The following is a 17816-nucleotide window of genomic DNA, read 5'->3' as shown; positions in this document are numbered from 1 at the left end:
GTGGGGTACCAATTGCGCACGCGCTGACGTGAGTCCTCTCCAGTCTAGAGCGCATCTGAAGGGAGGGAATTGTCTGCGGAGGCGGCAGCCTGACGATTTCCAGGACTACAGTCCCCAGAAGGCCTTGTAGGGGAGCATGCGCAGTGTGAACAATCGGGCCTGCAGGTGGTGGGGGTCTGGGGAGCCGCTTAGTACAAGCACGTTGCTTGGAGGCAGGGCGAGGCCGCTGTAATCAGGTCCCAGCGCTGCCCCCCCACCCCCCCCGAGTGTGACCCTCTGGCTCCGGTCTTATGGAGCAGCGGCCTGAGCGCAAGGTACCGACCCCCGCGTTCTGCCGGCAGGGGCGGGGGGTGCGTGGGGCTCGGGGGTCCCTGGTCGGCGGGGAGTGAGGGGCGTGACCCCGGGCAGCCTGACCTCCGCCCGCCCCCCGAGACTGCGCTTCGGCCCCGGCGGTGCGGGGAGGAGACTGGCTGCGCGCCGCCGGGGGCCTCCCGCCTGCTCCGCTTCGAGCGGGCCCCACCAGCGGAGGTGGCCGTGTAAAAAGTGCTTTTGCCATCTGAGCTGTGCTCGCCCCAGCCTGTTTCCGTTCCCTCCGGGAAACCAGCCTGGGTGGGCCTCGCCTCTTCATACTCTCCTTCAGCTGCTTTCTCTGCGAACGTGTTGCATCCGTGTAGCATGCTTTTTATGTGAATAATTTCTAAGTTCGTAGGATGTGGCTTTACCTAATGCAAGTAGAGAGGGTCCTTTTCAGGCAAGGAGGGGAGCCTCAGATTGAAGAAATCGTCTTCCTCTTTCACTCCTCCTCCCATGTTCTGCTCCCTGCTTGTGTGTGTGTGTGTGCGCGCAAGGAGGCAGCAGGAACCTGCCTACCGAGTGTTTGGGGTTTTCTTTGCTCCCACCTTGCCTCAGCCAACCTCCCTAGTCACCCTGGGACCAAAGCAGAAAGTAGCTGACTGAAATCAAATCAGATAGGGAACTTTGTGTCAACTTTTGTTCCAAAGTTACTCTGGGGAACTCCCATCAGATGTCTGCTAATGACCACATGCAAGACACCAAAATGATATAACATTCACTCATAGTAGACTAAAGATGCCTCATGGGGCTGAAAATACACCTGTAGGCTTGGCTCCCCCTTGATAGGGGTCGATGCCTACCCTCAGTGGGAATGGGATTCCTTGCTGGTCTCTGTGTGCCTTTGTTGCAGAATTAACCTGAGCTCTTGCTCTTAGTTGTTAACATGACTCCTGTCATCAAACATGCACAAAGCTCCATGAATTTGGTGCTTTCAGTCTGAGCTAAAAGGGCCCATGTGGGGCTATAGACTATAATCCAGGGATCTCTAACTCAAATCACCACGAGGGCCGCATGAGGACTAGTACGTTGGTCCGAGGGCCATATCACCAACACCTTTTCATATAAAGATACAAAAGCGCCCCACCCCTTGCCTCCGGCCTTGCCCCCACTCCATCCCTTCCATGAGTCCCTTCCCCTGCCCTTCCTCTTCCCACCCCTTCCCCAAGGTCTCCACCCCCTCCCTGCCCCATTCCAACCCCTTCCCCAAATCCCCACCCCTGCCCCGCCTCTTCTCTACCTCCTCTCCTGAGCGCATAGCTCCCCACTCCCCTCCCCCTGGAAAGCACTAAATGCTGCCAAACAGCTGTTTTGTGGCAGGAAGCACCTGGAGGTAGGCAGAGGATTGGAGACGTGGCGTGCTGGTGGGGAAGGAGGGTGGCGGGTGAGAGGAGCTTGGGGGCCACAGGAAATAACTCCACAGGCTGTGTGTTTGAGACCCTTGCTATAATCTGAGTGCTGCTTATACTGAGGCTGGTAACTTGCCCACTTTACAGTGTGGATATAGGCTAAAGTACTGGAGTACTGCTGGTAGTCCTTCGGTGCCTTCTCACAATGCCCTATATATCCAAGAACATAAACAAGTTCTCTCACAATTCTAGGAGAGAACCATAGAGCAGGTCAGTTACTGAAGCACTAAGAACCATGAGTTGTGACCCCAGAATCTCTATCACCTTACACTCGTGTGAATGCAGCAGCTCAAGTATGGCTTTGCAAGTGTGACAGCTGTAACCCACAGTAGGCCAACCAGGTGAGCAGACACAATCACCCAAGTTAACACTTCAGAGGCTTTGTCTACACTAGCACTTTTGTTTGTAAAAAAACACACCCCTGACCGACATAAGCAGCTCTATGTGTGGACAGCTCTATGTCAGTGGGAGATGCTCTCCTGCCAGCATAGCTAGCGCCGTTCATTAGGCATGGTTTAATTATGCTGGTGGGAGAGCTCTCTCTTGCTGGTGTAGAGCGGCTACATGGGAGACCTTACAGTGGTGCAGATGCAGTGGTATAGCGGTGCTGCAGTGAGGTCCGTAGCGTAGACATAGCCAAAGAAGAGATGCTCTGACTTTCTCTTGATGGGGTATGGATACGTCTCCTCCCGCATACCTGTCCCCTGAGATCCACTCTCACCCTTTGTTTTATAGGCTCCTCGCATCAAATTGAGGAGGAGGGAGTGGTGGTGGCACACCCAAGCACCACCTTCTCATAGAGTCAAAATAAAATGTCACAGCAGACTTTGCTCATATTGATGATTTGATAGTTCCTCTTACATGTTTTAATCAGCAGTGAAGTAGTTAATGTTAATATCTATCATATGGCATCTGAATTAAAGTCCTGTTGAGGTGAACAGGGACAGTTCACAACTCTTAGCAATTAGCATAGAATCATAGAATATCAGGGTTGGAAGGGACCTCAGGAGGTCATCTAGTCCAACCCCCTGGTCAAAGCAGGACCAATACCCAACTAAATCATCCCAGCCAGGGCTTTGTCAAGCCTGACCTTAAAAACTTCTAAGGAAGGAGATTCCACCACCTCCCTAAGGTAATGCATTCCAGTGTTTCACCACTCTCCTAGTGAAAAAGTCCTCATGTGGCCCTTGTGGTCATTTGAGACCTCTGATCTAGCTAGAATCTTGATGATTCACTATAGTGGTGGCTTCCTGATGTAGCTGACCCACTGAAAACATTTCCAATAGACTTTTGTCTCAGACTTTAACTAAGAAAATTATGATAAAAGCAGACACTCTGACTGGAGGGTCCCCCTAATAATCTCTCTCTCACTCTGCCTGTTTTGTCTATTTAGAGTGTTAGCAATTGCTAACAATTGCTGTGGTTGCAGCTTCTAGGTGCTACTTCAATGCAAATAATAATTTGTGACCTCTTTATTCTCTGAATTTCAAGGAGATATTCTTTACTCTTCTACAAACAGTTCTGTACCCAATCACTCTCCACCCTCAATGTTTTTCTCAATTCTCACAAATTATGCCTCATCACACCTTCTGCCCATTTCATGATTCCTCACAAGAACACCGTTCAGTGCATGCTTAAGTTTTAGCTCAAAGAGGACTTATTGCTCAGTTAACCCCCCAAAACAAAAACAAATAAAGCAAATTTTAGACAATATTGAACCTCCAATAATTGGCTATAAATGCAACTCAGTGCAATTCTTTGGCTTTATTTTTAGGGGAAAAACAAGCCATCACTCCAGAGGTTGTGTAATATTTTTAGTAATATTTGCCACAGTGGTCTGTATATACTTTATTATAAAATTTGTAGTTCAAAATCTCATTACTTAAATGCAATAAATTATACATTTTGTATGAAAACAGTACACTTTCAGAAAGTGGTAGGCTTCATGAGAGCATGTTCTCCAAAAATCTGCTCGAAGAAGGTGACCTGTTCTTCACAATGTTCTCCTACAAGACAGGACAAAAGGCTTAGTTAGCACAAAATCCTATTATATTGTCCCTAACATCGGTGCGGTGACACTAAAATTCAGAACAAAATCAACTGCACCAGTAGTGGTGTTTAGGTTTTTCCTACATGGAAGCGGTTTTTGCTTTACTTGCTTATGTTTTTAGCTTTTTTTCATTAGAAGCAGCTACTATTTTTAAAGTGAACTTCCCTTTTAGGGCCTGTCAGCTGAATAGCCTTAAGTGGACATTTGTGTTAGCTTCTTCTGTTTTTAATGGTGCGACTGTAAGATTGCCTGTAGTGAAAACTGCAAGATCTGGGTATAGTTCTTCTAGGCTAGAGGCATATGCAGCACAAATTTTGCAATAACTGGGAAGGGAAGTATTAAAGTAGTTAAATGGAAACGGATCGTCCTTTGTTTTGGGTTTAGGTTGAGAGTGTTACCTTGTGAGTCCAAAATTGTGTTGTTCACTAATCCATAATTCTATCTCATGTTCAAGTGATTTCACACAAGAGGAATGAGACAGCAGGGATGGTTTAAGTCAATTTTTTTATGCAGTTAAAAGTTTCAAATAGCTTTTGGTTGAGAATATTCACTTAACTAATTATTTTGAAAGGTTCTTCTGTATGCACACTTTTGTAAACTTGATATTGGGGGAAGGGCACAACTTAAATGTTTTAATAAACTTAGAGGCTGTTTGTTTATACCTTGATGTGTAACTTGGCTGTGTGCACTGACAAAGAAAGCAACACATGTATAGAATACAGAGAATGTTTGCTGAAGTTCTAAGTAGTAGCTGTCTTAAGGGATGTCTGTACTGCAGCTTGAGCACAAGTGTGCCTGAGGCCCTGGGTCTGCACTTGGGTGATGAGGTGATGTGGCAATGTACCCCTCGCTATTTTTAGTTCAGTGCTCTACTTGGGTTGGGAGGTGCACACTCACCTACTATGGCTATGCTGCAGCTAAAACAGCATGTTAAACACTGTCCTTTTTATAAATTAACTCATTTTTTGACTTATTTGGACACCCATTTATGATTAGACTCCTGCCCACTCATTCAAGTTACAAAATTATCTGCTAAATTACAAGTAATGACATCTGTCCTTTCAGGCCTCTTTCTTTGCCTCAAGGGAAGTGTCATGAGTTTTAAACACCTGATGAAAGGCTGGTGTGAATCAGTCTCATAGTAACCTAAATCTTGCCAGTGTTAGAAGCCAACTAGCGCTACAGGAATGTGTACAGTAAGAACGTTCCCCCCCCTCCCCCCCAAGTAACTTTACTGTAGCCAGGGCAAGTTGGAGTTCTAGGAGCTGTTGGTGGTCAAGCTAAACATGTCCATGTCAGTACGGTAATGAAATCTTTAGCATGTTTTCTTTGCATTGTAGACAAGACTGAGAGCCTAGTCAAGCCCAAATGCTTTACAGGAATTAGCTAACATGTTTAAGAGCTCTAGTGAACACACACAGCTTTGATCCTAATCAAGATATTATTCTTCCAGCACTAGTCAAATGTAAGCATCAGCCTTTAATTTTTAATATAAGGTAAAGTTGTTTGCCTTTGACAGTGCAGCATATTTTGAAACTAATTATATTCAGGGTTAGAGTGCTTGTTACTACAGCTTAGACATTTCATCTATAACTGGAATCATTCTATACATTGTGGGGATAAGGCAGACCACATACAGATACTACAAGTTAGAACTATGGCCCTGCATCTCTCCCCCTTGAGAGCTAACAATTAACTTCCACCGCCAACATTGACCCTGGGGGCATGCCATCTCTAGCCCTCTTCACAATCAAACCAGATGATGTTAGCACAGGTGTGGTGAGCCTGAGAAGGAGCCAGAATTTACTAATGTACATTGCCAAGATCCACAGTAATACATCAGCTGCCTCCCACCCACTGGCAGCTCTGCTGATCAGCACCTCCTGATCAGCTGTTTCATGGTGTGCAGGAGGCTGGGGGAGGGGGGGAGGGGCAGCTAGAGGTTGAGCACCCCCCAGCACATTGGAAAGTTGGCGCCTGTAACTCCAGCCCTGGAGTTGGTGCCTATACAAGGAGCTGCATGTGGCTCTGGAGCCACAGGTTGATCACCTCCATGTTAGCACAAACATTTTAGCTGTCTTGAGCCAGTGGGGGTAATCTTCACTAACCAGGCCCCAACCTGCTGAACTGGAAGCCACTGCTAACTCGACCACACATTTACATTAAAGAAAGGCAGATACTAACTCAGTAATTCCATTTTATACCATCCTTTTACCTGGGGTGAAATTAGGGTTCTCTCATAGCCTCTGATTTCTTTGTTCAAAGAACCTGAATATGGTATAAAAAAGCATGTCATCTGCCTTTTTTGCTGCGTCAAGGAACTTGCGGGCAGAAACACTGTCATGTCTTCCAACACCCGTGATGAATCGCAAGGCAGCCAGCACCTGGTGCTTGGACAATAGAACCTCTACTATTTCATCATTTGCTGTAGAAAGTCTCTGCAAAGCCAAGTAACAAGACAAAATTAAAGCCATAAAGTGCTTATGGAGCGGTGGGTGAAATTCTGTGGCCTGTGTTGTGCAGGAGGTCAGACTAGATGATCATAATGGCCCCTTCTGACCTAAATATCTATGAATCTATGAATTATATTAATACTGTAATACAGCCTTATTTACAGTCACCTCTCCTGTATACTAACTGTCTGATCAGGTACAATACCATGGGGTTTTAGTTCTGGGGGAGAGATAGCTCAGTGGTTTGAGCTTTGGCCTGCTAAACCCAGGATTGAGAGTTCAGTCCTTGAGGGGGCCATTTAGGGATGTGGGGCAAAAATTAGGGATTGGTCCTGCTTTGAGCAGGGGGTTGGACTAGATGATCTCCTGAGGTCCCTTCCAACTCTGATATTCTATGAAATATAAATCAGACATAATTTAAAAGGCAATTTATTGGTTTATGGATCTATTTCGTAGGTAGTTTTTACTTAACCCATGGGAAGAGCACAAACAGCCCGGGGGACCTGTTGAAAGAAAAGGCAGTAACCAATTTTTCTGAAAGTTGTATTTTTTGAATAAGTATAACGTGGTAAGGGGACATGAATGCTAATAGTTGATTGCAATACATTCTGAAGTTCAAGCGTAATTCTGTAAGAATTCAGTAGAGGGCAGAACAAAACTTCTAAAGGAAAGAGCCCAGCATAGCTGCTCAGTATTACAGAGCAGGGATAGTTGAGCGGTTGCTATGGAGTTGGAATTAGCACCATCCAATAGAAAAGTAATTGAAGCAGTGTCTGCAGTAGGGTGCAGAAATGTAACAGCCTAGAAAGAGCTATAAAGAGTTTTGTATGTTTTAAGAAGCTGTAGAGATTTAATTTAGTGTGATGTTAAAAGGTAGGACTAAGTACAATGTAAAACTTCAGATCTCTGACTCCTGTCAAAGTAAAGGCGGGGGTGGGAGTATTTCTGTCACTTCTAGTTAGATGCAGATTAGCTAAACTGCACATCAGTTTAAAGAGTAATTGAAATGCTTTTTAAGTAAGTACAAACCTACTGTTTAACATCCCACGTCTTTAACTGAATACACATATATAAAATACAGCTCTTCTACTTATATACTTTCTAATACCCTTTAGTTCAATCGCTAACACTTGAAGATCTTTAAGAAAAGCTGTTTCCTATTCTTCTTAAGGTCTGTCTACACTATAAATACTGCTTTGTCAACAAACTCTGTTACAGCAGTGAATATTAAAATCTAGACATAGACTTAACTTGTCCAAGGTTTTATTATGGTTCTGTGATCTAGCTAAATCCCATCTATCTGCAGATTTAAACTATTTGTGACCAAGCAAAGCAAGGTTAGATACAATAATGTAAAAAAGTTGGTGACCAGCCTCTGTTAGTGCTAGTACCACGGGAGCCGCACCAGTGCAGCTCAGCGGTGGGAGATTTAGAAGTGCCAGTGAAGACACGGCCACAAGTGGAAATACCACAGAGAATAAGGCCTTGTCTACACTACAGAGTTTTGTTGACAAAAGTTTATGCTGACATACAGCCGCTACTTTCATTAAACCACAGTTGCATATCCACACTATGCCCCTTGTCTTGGCAGAGTGCATCCACACGAGCAGCTCTTACATCGACACTGAGAGCAGTGTGCTTTGGGAAGGGTTTGCAGTGCCACATGGGGCAGGTACAGCGTCAATCCCATTGTTCCATGAGCATCCTACTAGATTGCTAGCTACATTTCAACTGAAGCGGGAGTGGAGTGCGGGAGAAGAGTGTGTGATGGAGTGTGTATGTTTCTGTGTGTGGGAGAGACAGTGTGTGTGTGTGTGTGTTGGGGAATTGGGGAGGGGGAGTGTATATGTGAGAGAACACTGCATGCTTTGGGACTGAGTGAGTGTGTCGGCATGCTGTCTCTTTAACTTGAGACAGCAACTGGAAGCAACTAGTCTTAAGGTGGGGGAGGGGAACATCCCCCATACATTAGCCTCCACCTCTCTCCCTGGTTGTGCACTGAGCAGCAGTCCGCTCTCCCCTCTCTCCCTGCAGCAGCAGCCTGCCTGCTGCTGTGTTCCTAGTGCTGGAGAGAGTAGGATTCCACATTAATGATTTGCACTTTGCTGTGGGACAGAGCAGCATGCTCAGCTGTCAGAACTTCCCGGAGCTTTGAAAGGAGAGGGGCACATGTCTGTGTAGCTCTGTGCAGGGCAGCCGAGATCAAAACAGTGAGCAGAGACATCACTCATGATGGGCATTGTGGGCTACTGGGAGAGGCCTGTTATGGCAACATAACAAATTGTCAAAGTAGACGCTGCTGTTCGTCACTTTAACTTTGCCGCAAAAAGCATTATGCCTCTCATTGAGGTGGTTTTATTTTGTTGGCAAAATAGGAGAATTTTGCCCCAAAAAAGTAGCAGTCCAGTATGTACACCTTCACGGTTTTGCCAGCAAAGTTGCCTTTTGCCTACAAAACTGTGAAGTATAAATATGGTTTAAGATTGTGGCACATTATCCTTTACTGCTGCTGGAATGTGCAACGGTTTCCTATTGAATATGGTTCACATTACAGAGGTTCCCAAACTGTATTGGTTAACATACCACCACCTTAAAAAACTGGTGTTCTATCAATTCATTTCTCGGCAAGCTCATGTTTGGGGACCCTGTACAAGAATGTATGACTGTACCAGGTATGTCCAGCTGCTTTGGACAAACACAGTTGCTGGATTTTCCTAGTTAAATCACTTAGCAGAATAGTCAACACTGTCATATTTAAGATTATAGATTAATACCCAGTTAAAGACTCCATGATACTTCATGGAAAAAAGAGGAAAACGTTGCATTAAAGAAAATGCTTTTAAAAATTAAAAAAAAAAAAAAAAAAAAAAACTAATTATTCTTTCCACTTCTATAGAGGGATATTTACAAGAAAAACTGGATGTCTCTTTTGTTGGTGGGAGTGGTGGTGGTATAATTCTGCTGGCAATAAGCAGCAGAAAGGGATGAATTTAAGTCCTTTAAGATCTTGTTTTCATGTTAGCATTAAGCTGTTTTGGCGAAAATATTGTATTAGTAGAAGTCTTCCTAAATATTTTTGAACACTTCTGTGGGGCACCACTAGACTTTGCAAATGAATGTGGGGAAGTCACATCTTAGACTTTTGCTTGCATGTTTGTATGTTAGGATCGCTAGAAAGTTAAAGTGTTTGTCTAACCTGTTCTTAAAAATCTCCAGTGATGGGAATTTCACAGCCTCCTTTGGAAGCCTATTCCAATGCTTAACTATCCATACAATTAGAAAATTTTTCCTAACATCTAACCTAAATCTCCCTTGGTGCAGATTAAGCTGATTACTTCTTGTCTTACCTTCAGTGGATGTGGAGGACAGTTGATCACTGTCCTATTTATAACAGTCCTTAACATAATTGAAGACTTATCAGGCCTTTTCTCAAGGCTAAACATACCCAGTTTTTTAACTTTTCTTCATGGGTCACGTTTTCTAACACTTTTATTATTTTTGTTGCCCTCCAGTTTGTCCACATTTTTCCTAAAGTGTGGTGCCTACAACTGGACACAATACTCCAGCTAAGGCCTCACCATTGCTGAGTAGAGTGGGACAGTTAGCTCCTGTCTTACGTATGACACCTCTGTTAATATATACCAGATGTATTTTTCACAACTATACATACTGTTGGCTCATAATTGGTTTGTGATCCACAATAACCCCCAGATCCTTTGAAGCCAGGGGTGGCCAACCGGTGGCTCCGGAGCCAGATGCGGCTCTTCAGAAGTTAATACGCGGCTCCTGGTACAGGCACCAACTCCAGGGCTGGAGCTACAGGCGCCGACTTTCCAGTGTGCCGGGGGGGGGGGGTGCTCACTGCTCAACCCCTGGCTCTGCCCCAGGCCCTGCCCCCACTCCACCCCTTCCCACCGCCTTTCCCCCAGAGCCTCCTGCATGCCATGAAACCGCTGCTCGGGAGGTGAGGGGAAGGAGGGGGAGGAGCTGATGGGCGGGGCTTCAGGTGGGTGGGAGGTGCTGGGAGCAGGGTCAGGGAGCTGACGGGGGGCTGCTGACATAGTACTGTGGCTCTTTGGCAATGTACATTGGTAAATTCTGGCTCCTTCTCAGGCTCAGGTTGGCCACCCATGAGTTATTCCCCTTTTTGTGTCTGTGCACTTGGTTTTGCTTCCTAAGTGTAGAACTGTGCTTTTGACATTATTTAATTGTTGATTTCAGACTAATTCTCCACTTTGTCTAGGTCATTTTGAATTCTAATCCTGTCTTCCAAAGTACTTGCAACCCTATCATCTGCAAATTTTATAAGGATATAATACACTCCGTTATCCAAGTCATTAATGAAAATATTGAATAGTACTTGATCCTGCAGGACCCCATCAGTAACTACTCTGAGTGCAGTCTCTCTGGTTGTACACCCATCTTACAGTAAAGGTAACCTGTAAAGCAGTGGTTCTCAAACTGTATTTTTTCCGCGGACCACTTGAAAATTGCTGAGGGTCTTGGCGGACCACTTAATGATCTTTCCAAATGTTGTTTGTACCATTAGCTAACTATTGTAAAGTGCTTTGGATAAAATTAACTTTTTTTTGTTCTACAGATAAAAGCACATAACTCATATTTTCATGTCAGTAGTTTTACCTTTCAAATGCGATGGATGTGCCCTCTCTACCCCACCATGGCAACCCCTGAGCTGGGGCTGGGAAGGAGGGGGGTCTCTCCCCGGCAACCGCAGCCCTGGAGCTGGGGAAAGTCGCCTCTTTTTCTGGCCGCCGCAGCCCTGCACATCCCAAATTCACCCTACCCCCTCTTCTCACCCCACTGCCCCCTCCCTGCCTGCGCAGCTCCACTAATTAGGTGGGTGGCCCTTCATGGTCTTGTGTCGGCCACCCAGGCACACACCTTAGAGGGAACTATCTGCAGACCACCTGAATGAAGCTCGCAGACCACTGGTGGTCCATGGACCACAGTTTGAAAACCTCTGCTATAAAGGACTTTTTAAAACTGGGTTTGCCCTGTTTTGATTCTTTAACATATAAAAGATATGTAATATTACACTCGCACACACTCAAAAAAAAATCCCTTAGAAATATCGTAAATGTCAAGTGTAGACTTCCCTGGTTTCACAGCAGGACATGAAGGGTACAGGCTCATGAATTTGAATTGGGAACTCTGTTATGCTGTAATTGAAGTGTTATTTACATTTTAACAAACACAAATGAAAAATAGTTTTAATCAGGCCTTGCTACCCAGGAAAGATTTTTTTGGTCCAACCTAAAGTGTGAATTTAAACCAGCGTAGTTATACTGATATCCTTCCCCGCTCCCCAGATTAACACTCTTAGGCATAATCTACATGGGAATATTTTTGGTATATCTTTAGATTTTATTGGTGTAAACTGCCTTGCATCCACACATGAATTATCTTTTTGTTTCATCTTGTGTTTTATCCTGCTATAATTAATCCACTTTGGATGTGACATAATTCTATTTCGGAATGAGTATTATACTGCTATAAGATTCATGTGGATGCATCTCCATTTTGAATTACCAGTACTTCTACAGGTAGCCCTCTAACAGCTATCCCACACTGCATTGTTTCACATCTGGATTGGCCTGTCTGGTTATCTGAGCAGTCTCTGCTGCTTCGGAGTCCTCTCAAGACTCTCTCTCTCTCTCTCTCTGGTTTGAATGATGGCATACACACAAGCACATCTGCTTGTAACTCTAGTTCAGATGCCAAGTCCATTACAGCCACTATGTCCAGTGCTTTCACATTGTCTCATCAGGAGATCCTGGACTTCCTTTCTTTCTAGAGCAGTGGTTTTCAACTGTTGGTCCGTGGACTCCTGGGGCTTCACAGACTATCGTAAGATTTTCAAAGAGGTCCGCACCTCCATTTGAAATTTTTTAGGGGTCTGCAAATGAAAGGTTGAAAACCACTGCTCTAGAGAAAGGAACAAGTTCAGTCTCATCCTTCCAGTAGTCACTGGAATGCAGATTTAGCAGCGTAAATGCAGGAAAAGCGGTACTCCCAGAACACGTGCCAGCACTGTGCCAAAGCCATGGTCTTGTGACAGAACTACAAAAATATCAAAGAGAAAAAACACCTGTCATATTGCTCCCAATATGTGTGCTGGACTGGATTTTTTGCTCGAGAGGCCACCACAAAACTCAATATATGTTGGACAGTTTGGCCATGGCCCACAATGAGGCAGACATGCCTTCAGAAACCGCATAGGAAACTGGATCCCACGCAGGAGAAAATTTCCCTGGACAACATGATCTCTTTGGTATGCCTTACTGCCATCCAGAGATCCATTTGGAGACACCGCTGAGACCCAGCCAGAGCGACAGAATGACAATGACATCCTCATCCAGTAAGTATAAGGTGCTGTATTACAATTAACTGTCTTGTTGTGCCTATTTGTGAGATTTGAAAACCTGTCTTCTGGATGCTGGGTTTGCACTGTCGTGGCATGGCAGCTGGTTTGTCCTCTGCTTGCTTGGCTTTTCTGCAGCCTCTGCACTCAAGGTGGCATCCAAGTTGGAAAATTAAACTAGTAAGAGCATCTTTTTTTCCAAAAATTCTTACTGTTTTATGCCTAAATCAAAATGTGCTTCCCTACTTTCTCCTTGCAACTTGACTCAGGCGGTGCCATAAAAAAATGTTAAAACAGTCATCCAAAGTGGTTGGTTGTAGAAAAATTTAAAAAAAAAGAAGTGTACCAGTAAGAAATGCATAAAAGACCATAACTTAGTCACTGCTCTGAGCTCTTTTAGATTTTAGAATTTTCAAACAACTAAAATTTTAACAAGGTAAATTGGCCACTTGTGGTTAGAGGATTTATGCAGCAAGAGAAGAACAAGTGAGAAAGGACAAACTAGGAACATGCCGAGGAGCTGTCGAGAGTGTATGGACCAGTTGGACAGAGAAATAGACTTGCAGGAAAGGATGTCGAATATGATGCAGAAGCAGATAAATTAGCTGGAGGACTTTGTTATGCTGTGCTCACATGGACAACACCTTAACCTAATTAATCCTATTGAGAATACAGCAAATTTGAGATTCCCTTTTCACACCCCCAACTGCAAAGGATAGACAGTTCCCACATCATTCTACCCCTGAAGATAAGGAGAACAGTTACAATCCCACCTTCTTATTTTTGTGATCCCATCTATACAAACAAGTTGATTCTGTCCTTTTGGCTATTTCTGCACCATTTTATTTATTCTTCTTTGAGTGCTTGCTCATATCGATTCCCATTAGGTGTGTGCGTACCACATGCACAGTTTTCTGGAAGGCTTTTTCCCTAGCAGCACCCATCAGGTCGGCTCTGGAGCCCCCTAGAGCTGCGCCTTCATGGCCCTGCCAACCCGCTGCCTCCCCAGTTCCTTCTTACCATCAGTGGCAGTCGTCAGAACGTTTTGTCTCTCATTTTCAACAAGCGATCCTCTAGTGCATTTCCTGTAAATAGTTAAAGATCGTTTAAAAATTGTTTGTTAGTTAGATATGTGGACTTGGGGTACTGGGGGGTCCCTCTCCCAGGCCTGGGGCATTCCTTGGACCCAGGAGTTTTAGCTGTGCGGGGTTTGCCAGAAGCCTATGCCAAAGGGCGACCCACACTCAGCTTGCTTAAAGTGCTTGGGGGAGTCCCATCAAGCGGACAGGTGCAAGATCTGTAGAAGCTTTTGCCCCCACACGAAGGAGGAGAGGGATCACAGACTAAAGTTGCTACGAATTGGAAGCAGCTCTCTGCCCTCAGTCTGAGTCAAGCACCATGGAGGCAGCACCGGGCTCCTGAGCGTTGGTGCGCAGCGCACTGGCTGTGGTTCAGAAAGTGCCAAGGAAAGACTCTGGGGTCAGAGACCTTCGGCACCAGCATTCCCCAGCACTGAACATTGCACGGGATCAATCTCGGCACTGCTCACGGTCTCCTGCTCCGAAGCAGCAGCACAGGAAGGGCGCTCCCATTCCTGCGCACAGGAACGTGAACCCAAGGGAGGGAGACTGCACCTGTCCTCCAGCTCAACAGCCACCGTTGACTCTGGGCCCACGGAAGGGACTGATGAGTCCAGTGCCACCGGAGGAGACCCAGGTGGCAGATTTGGACCATTCTTCCACACCCGAGACTTATGAGGCAGTGCAGAACCTGATAACATTGACAGGCCCGCACTCCCCCAACCATGGTTCACAGCACCACTCCCAAGTCCCCAAACGACTCAGAGGTCACCGGTGAAGTCTAGGGGCAAGCCAGTTATGACTCGGCAATAATCTATGTCGCCCCGGCACTGATCCCTGTCACCGACAGGCACGGCACCACAATGGGCCATGCACGTGGACTCATTAGAGTCCACATCGGATACTGACACACGTGTCCCAGAGAAACCAGCATCATAGCCACTAGCACTCCCAGTCAGCGGGGCTGACCCAAACCTTTCCTCTGGTACTGTGGCCACCACAATGGCAGGTACCGGCTCAGATGCCAACCCAGTGGCCTTTCTGGACCCCATGGGCTTACCACCAGTCCCAGGGGTCCGCCTCAGTACACTCCCTTTCTGTCACATCCAAGAGAAGAACTGCGTCTAGGGCTAGGGATTTCTCCCGGGCATCAGCCACCGTTGCCAGCACCACGATTGGTACCGCGCCTGGCACTGACAACAGACCCAGCACTGGACCTGGCACCGTGGCTACACTTAGTACCATGGACAGTACTATCACCGCAGCAGAGTCCAGCACCGAAGCAGACCCTGACTTGGCGGCAGAGCTGAAGCATTTTGAGGAGCTGGAATGGCAGGAGGGCCCCTCCCATATTCCGGGCTCCTCCTCATCGTTTCCAAATGAGGCGATGGCAGGGACATCCTCGGGAGGGGCCCCGCCCTTCCCGACAGCAGAGCCCACCTTGAACTTCTAAGGCAGATCACTCAGAATCTCAGGGTACAGATGGAGGAGTTCACCTAGGTGTCAGACCCAATGGTAGACATTTTATCCCTGGCAAGACCCACCAGGGTGGCCCTTCCCCTGATAAAGACCATTCAGGAGAACACAAAAACCCTGTGGCAAACACCATCCTCTCTGGCTCCTACAGCTAAGGGAGTCAAGAGAAAGTACTTTGTACCCTCCAAGGAATACTTGTTTACCCACCCCACGCTGGACTGGGGAGTGGCGACTGTTAACGCGAGGGAAAAGCATGGACCTACCCCTTGAGCTAAGGATGCAAAGAAGCTGGACCTCTTTGGGCGGAAGATATACTCCACCAGAGGGCTCCAGCTTCGGATTGCAAACCAGCAGGTGATCCTTAGCCGATATACATAGTCTTGGAACACAATGTCCAACTTCTTGGACCTTGTCCCACCAGATTCTAAGCCAGAATTCTCAACTCTTGTGGATGAGGACAAGACGGTCGCCAGGATGTTGCTGCAAGCAGCATTAGACTCAGCGGACTCTGCAATGTGGACTATGGCTTCGGGCATCGCAATGCGCTGTTGCTCATGGCTGCAGGCCTCATGCCTCCCTGGGGAGGTCCAACAGACAATATCATTCGAGGGGGCCACATTATTTTCAGAGAAAACGGACTCGAGACTCCACAATCTGAAAGACTCCTGAGCCACTCTAAGATAGCTGGGTCTGCACACCCCTGCCACCCAGCATAGATAATTTAGGCCTCCGCCCACAACACTAGGCTGACATTTTGAGGATGCTTCTGAGGGTGTTATAGCAATCTCTCAACTGGCTCCTTCTTTCCGGTTTTCGGAACATCTGTCCCATTTTTATCAAGCGTGGTCCCAAATCACCTCAGACTGTTGGGTACTTCGCACGGTAGAGGTAGGATATTCTCTCCAGTTTTCCTCACCTCCCTTCCCCGTCCCTCTTCAGGGACCCCTCTCAAGAGCAACTTCTCGTTCAGGAGGTACAAACCTTCCTATCAGCAGGGGCTGTGGAGGAGGTTACGCCGGAGCTCAGGGGAAAGGGGTTTTACTCCGTGGTATTTCCTAATACTGAAAGTAAAAGGGGGCCTCAGACCCATCTTGCACCTGCACAATCTCAACAAGTTCATGAAGAAACTAAAGTTTTGAATGGTCTCTTTGGCCACTATCATCCCATCTCTGTATCCAGGAGATTGGTATGCCGCCCTCAATTTGAAGGATGCATATTTCCACCTTTCCATAATCCCGCCCCACAGGCGCTTCTTAAGGTTTATAGTCGGGAGTTCCCACTACCAATTCACAGTACTACTGTTCGGCCTATCATCGGCACCTCGGGTGTTTACCAAATGTATGTCAGTTGTCGCCGCTTTTCTGCAGAAAAGGCAGGTTCAGGTATTTTCTTACCTAGATGACTGGCTAGTCAAGGGCCAGTCCAGAACACAAGTGGATCAACAAGTCTTCCTCATAAGATCCACCTTCAATACATTGAGCTTCCCCTTAAATAGTCAAAAGTCAATGCTCACCCCTACTCAGAGAATAGAGTTCATTGGGGCAAAGCTAGACTCAGCATAGGCCAGAGTGTTCCTACCCCAGTCCTGCTTTCAGGCCATTCATGACATCATACAGGACCTCAAACGATTCCCTATACACAATAAGGAGTTGCTTAAAACTCCTAGGTCACATGGCATCTTGCACATATGTAGTGCAACAGGTGAGGCTCAGACTCAGACCTCTCCAAGCTTGGCTGGCATTTGGCATTGGCCAAATAGGCACAATCTAGACATGGTGGTTAGTCTTCCACCGGACGTGCTCAAGTCTCTTCACTGGTGGTTCGACCACACTTGGTGGGCGCAGGGGTCACGTTTTCCAAATCCCGCCCATCCCAATGTCTGACCACCGATGCCCCGACCGTGGGGTGGAAAGCACACCTTAGGGAGCACAGAACTGAAGTCCTCTGGTCTCAGAAGGAACTGATGCTTCACATCAATGTAAGGGAGTTCAGGGCATTCATGTACACCATGCTACTGGAGCTGTCGGTGGACACTCCAATCACTCTACCACTAGTTCCGGACCTCATCACTCAACATCACGGAAGGCTTCTACACCCCAATCTCGAGTCTCTCCACCTCATGAGTTGGAAGCTGCGTGGTTGAACCCGCTAGAGCTTACATGCTCAGACTCCGTTAGGGGGGTTCTTCTGGGTAGCAGAAAGCCTTCAACCAGAGCAACTTACCTAGCCAAGTGGAAGAGATTCACGATTTGATGCTTGCGGAGTCGTATCGCTCCAACACAATTGTCAGTCCCCTTTATCTTATCAGTACCCTTTTAACTACCTCCTAAAGTTGAAACAGCACAGCTTGTCTCACTCCTTGATAAAGGTTCACCTGGCTGCATCTCAGCTTTTCACCCAGGAGAGCATGGACGCACCATCTTCACTAACTAATCGGTGCGGCAGTTCCTCAAGTGGTTAGACAGATTATATTCTCATATTCACCGGTCCACTGCCGCTTGGGACCTTAACTTGGTACTCTCAAGGCTGATGGGACCCCCTAGCTACGTACTCAGTCCTCTACCTTTCCTACAGGGTGGCCTTTTTGGTTGCAATAACATCAGCCAGAAGGGCGTC

At 46.5% G+C, this 17816-nt stretch overlaps 1 protein-coding gene across 3 annotated transcripts in view; it reads left to right on the top strand.

Moving 5' to 3' along the window:
• Positions 1 to 20: 20 nt before the first annotated feature.
• The window catches only part of FAM210A (family with sequence similarity 210 member A), a 30683-nt gene continuing 12887 nt past the window's right edge, over positions 21 to 17816 (top strand). The window contains exons 1-2 of one of the 3 annotated variants that reach the window (XM_077810473.1): positions 21 to 314; positions 10507 to 12642. The gene's annotated coding sequence lies outside the window, so the exon portion shown is untranslated. Of the gene's footprint in view, positions 315 to 10306; positions 12643 to 17816 lie in introns of those variants that run through there. The other 2 variants (XM_077810475.1, XM_077810474.1) reach the window with 2 other exon arrangements.

This window comes from Eretmochelys imbricata, chromosome 2, assembly GCF_965152235.1.
Source record: "Eretmochelys imbricata isolate rEreImb1 chromosome 2, rEreImb1.hap1, whole genome shotgun sequence".
Classification (NCBI taxonomy): Eukaryota; Metazoa; Chordata; order Testudines; family Cheloniidae; genus Eretmochelys; species Eretmochelys imbricata.
The sequence above is the reverse complement of the archived record's forward strand: the minus strand, read 5'-3'. Positions and strand labels throughout refer to the sequence as shown.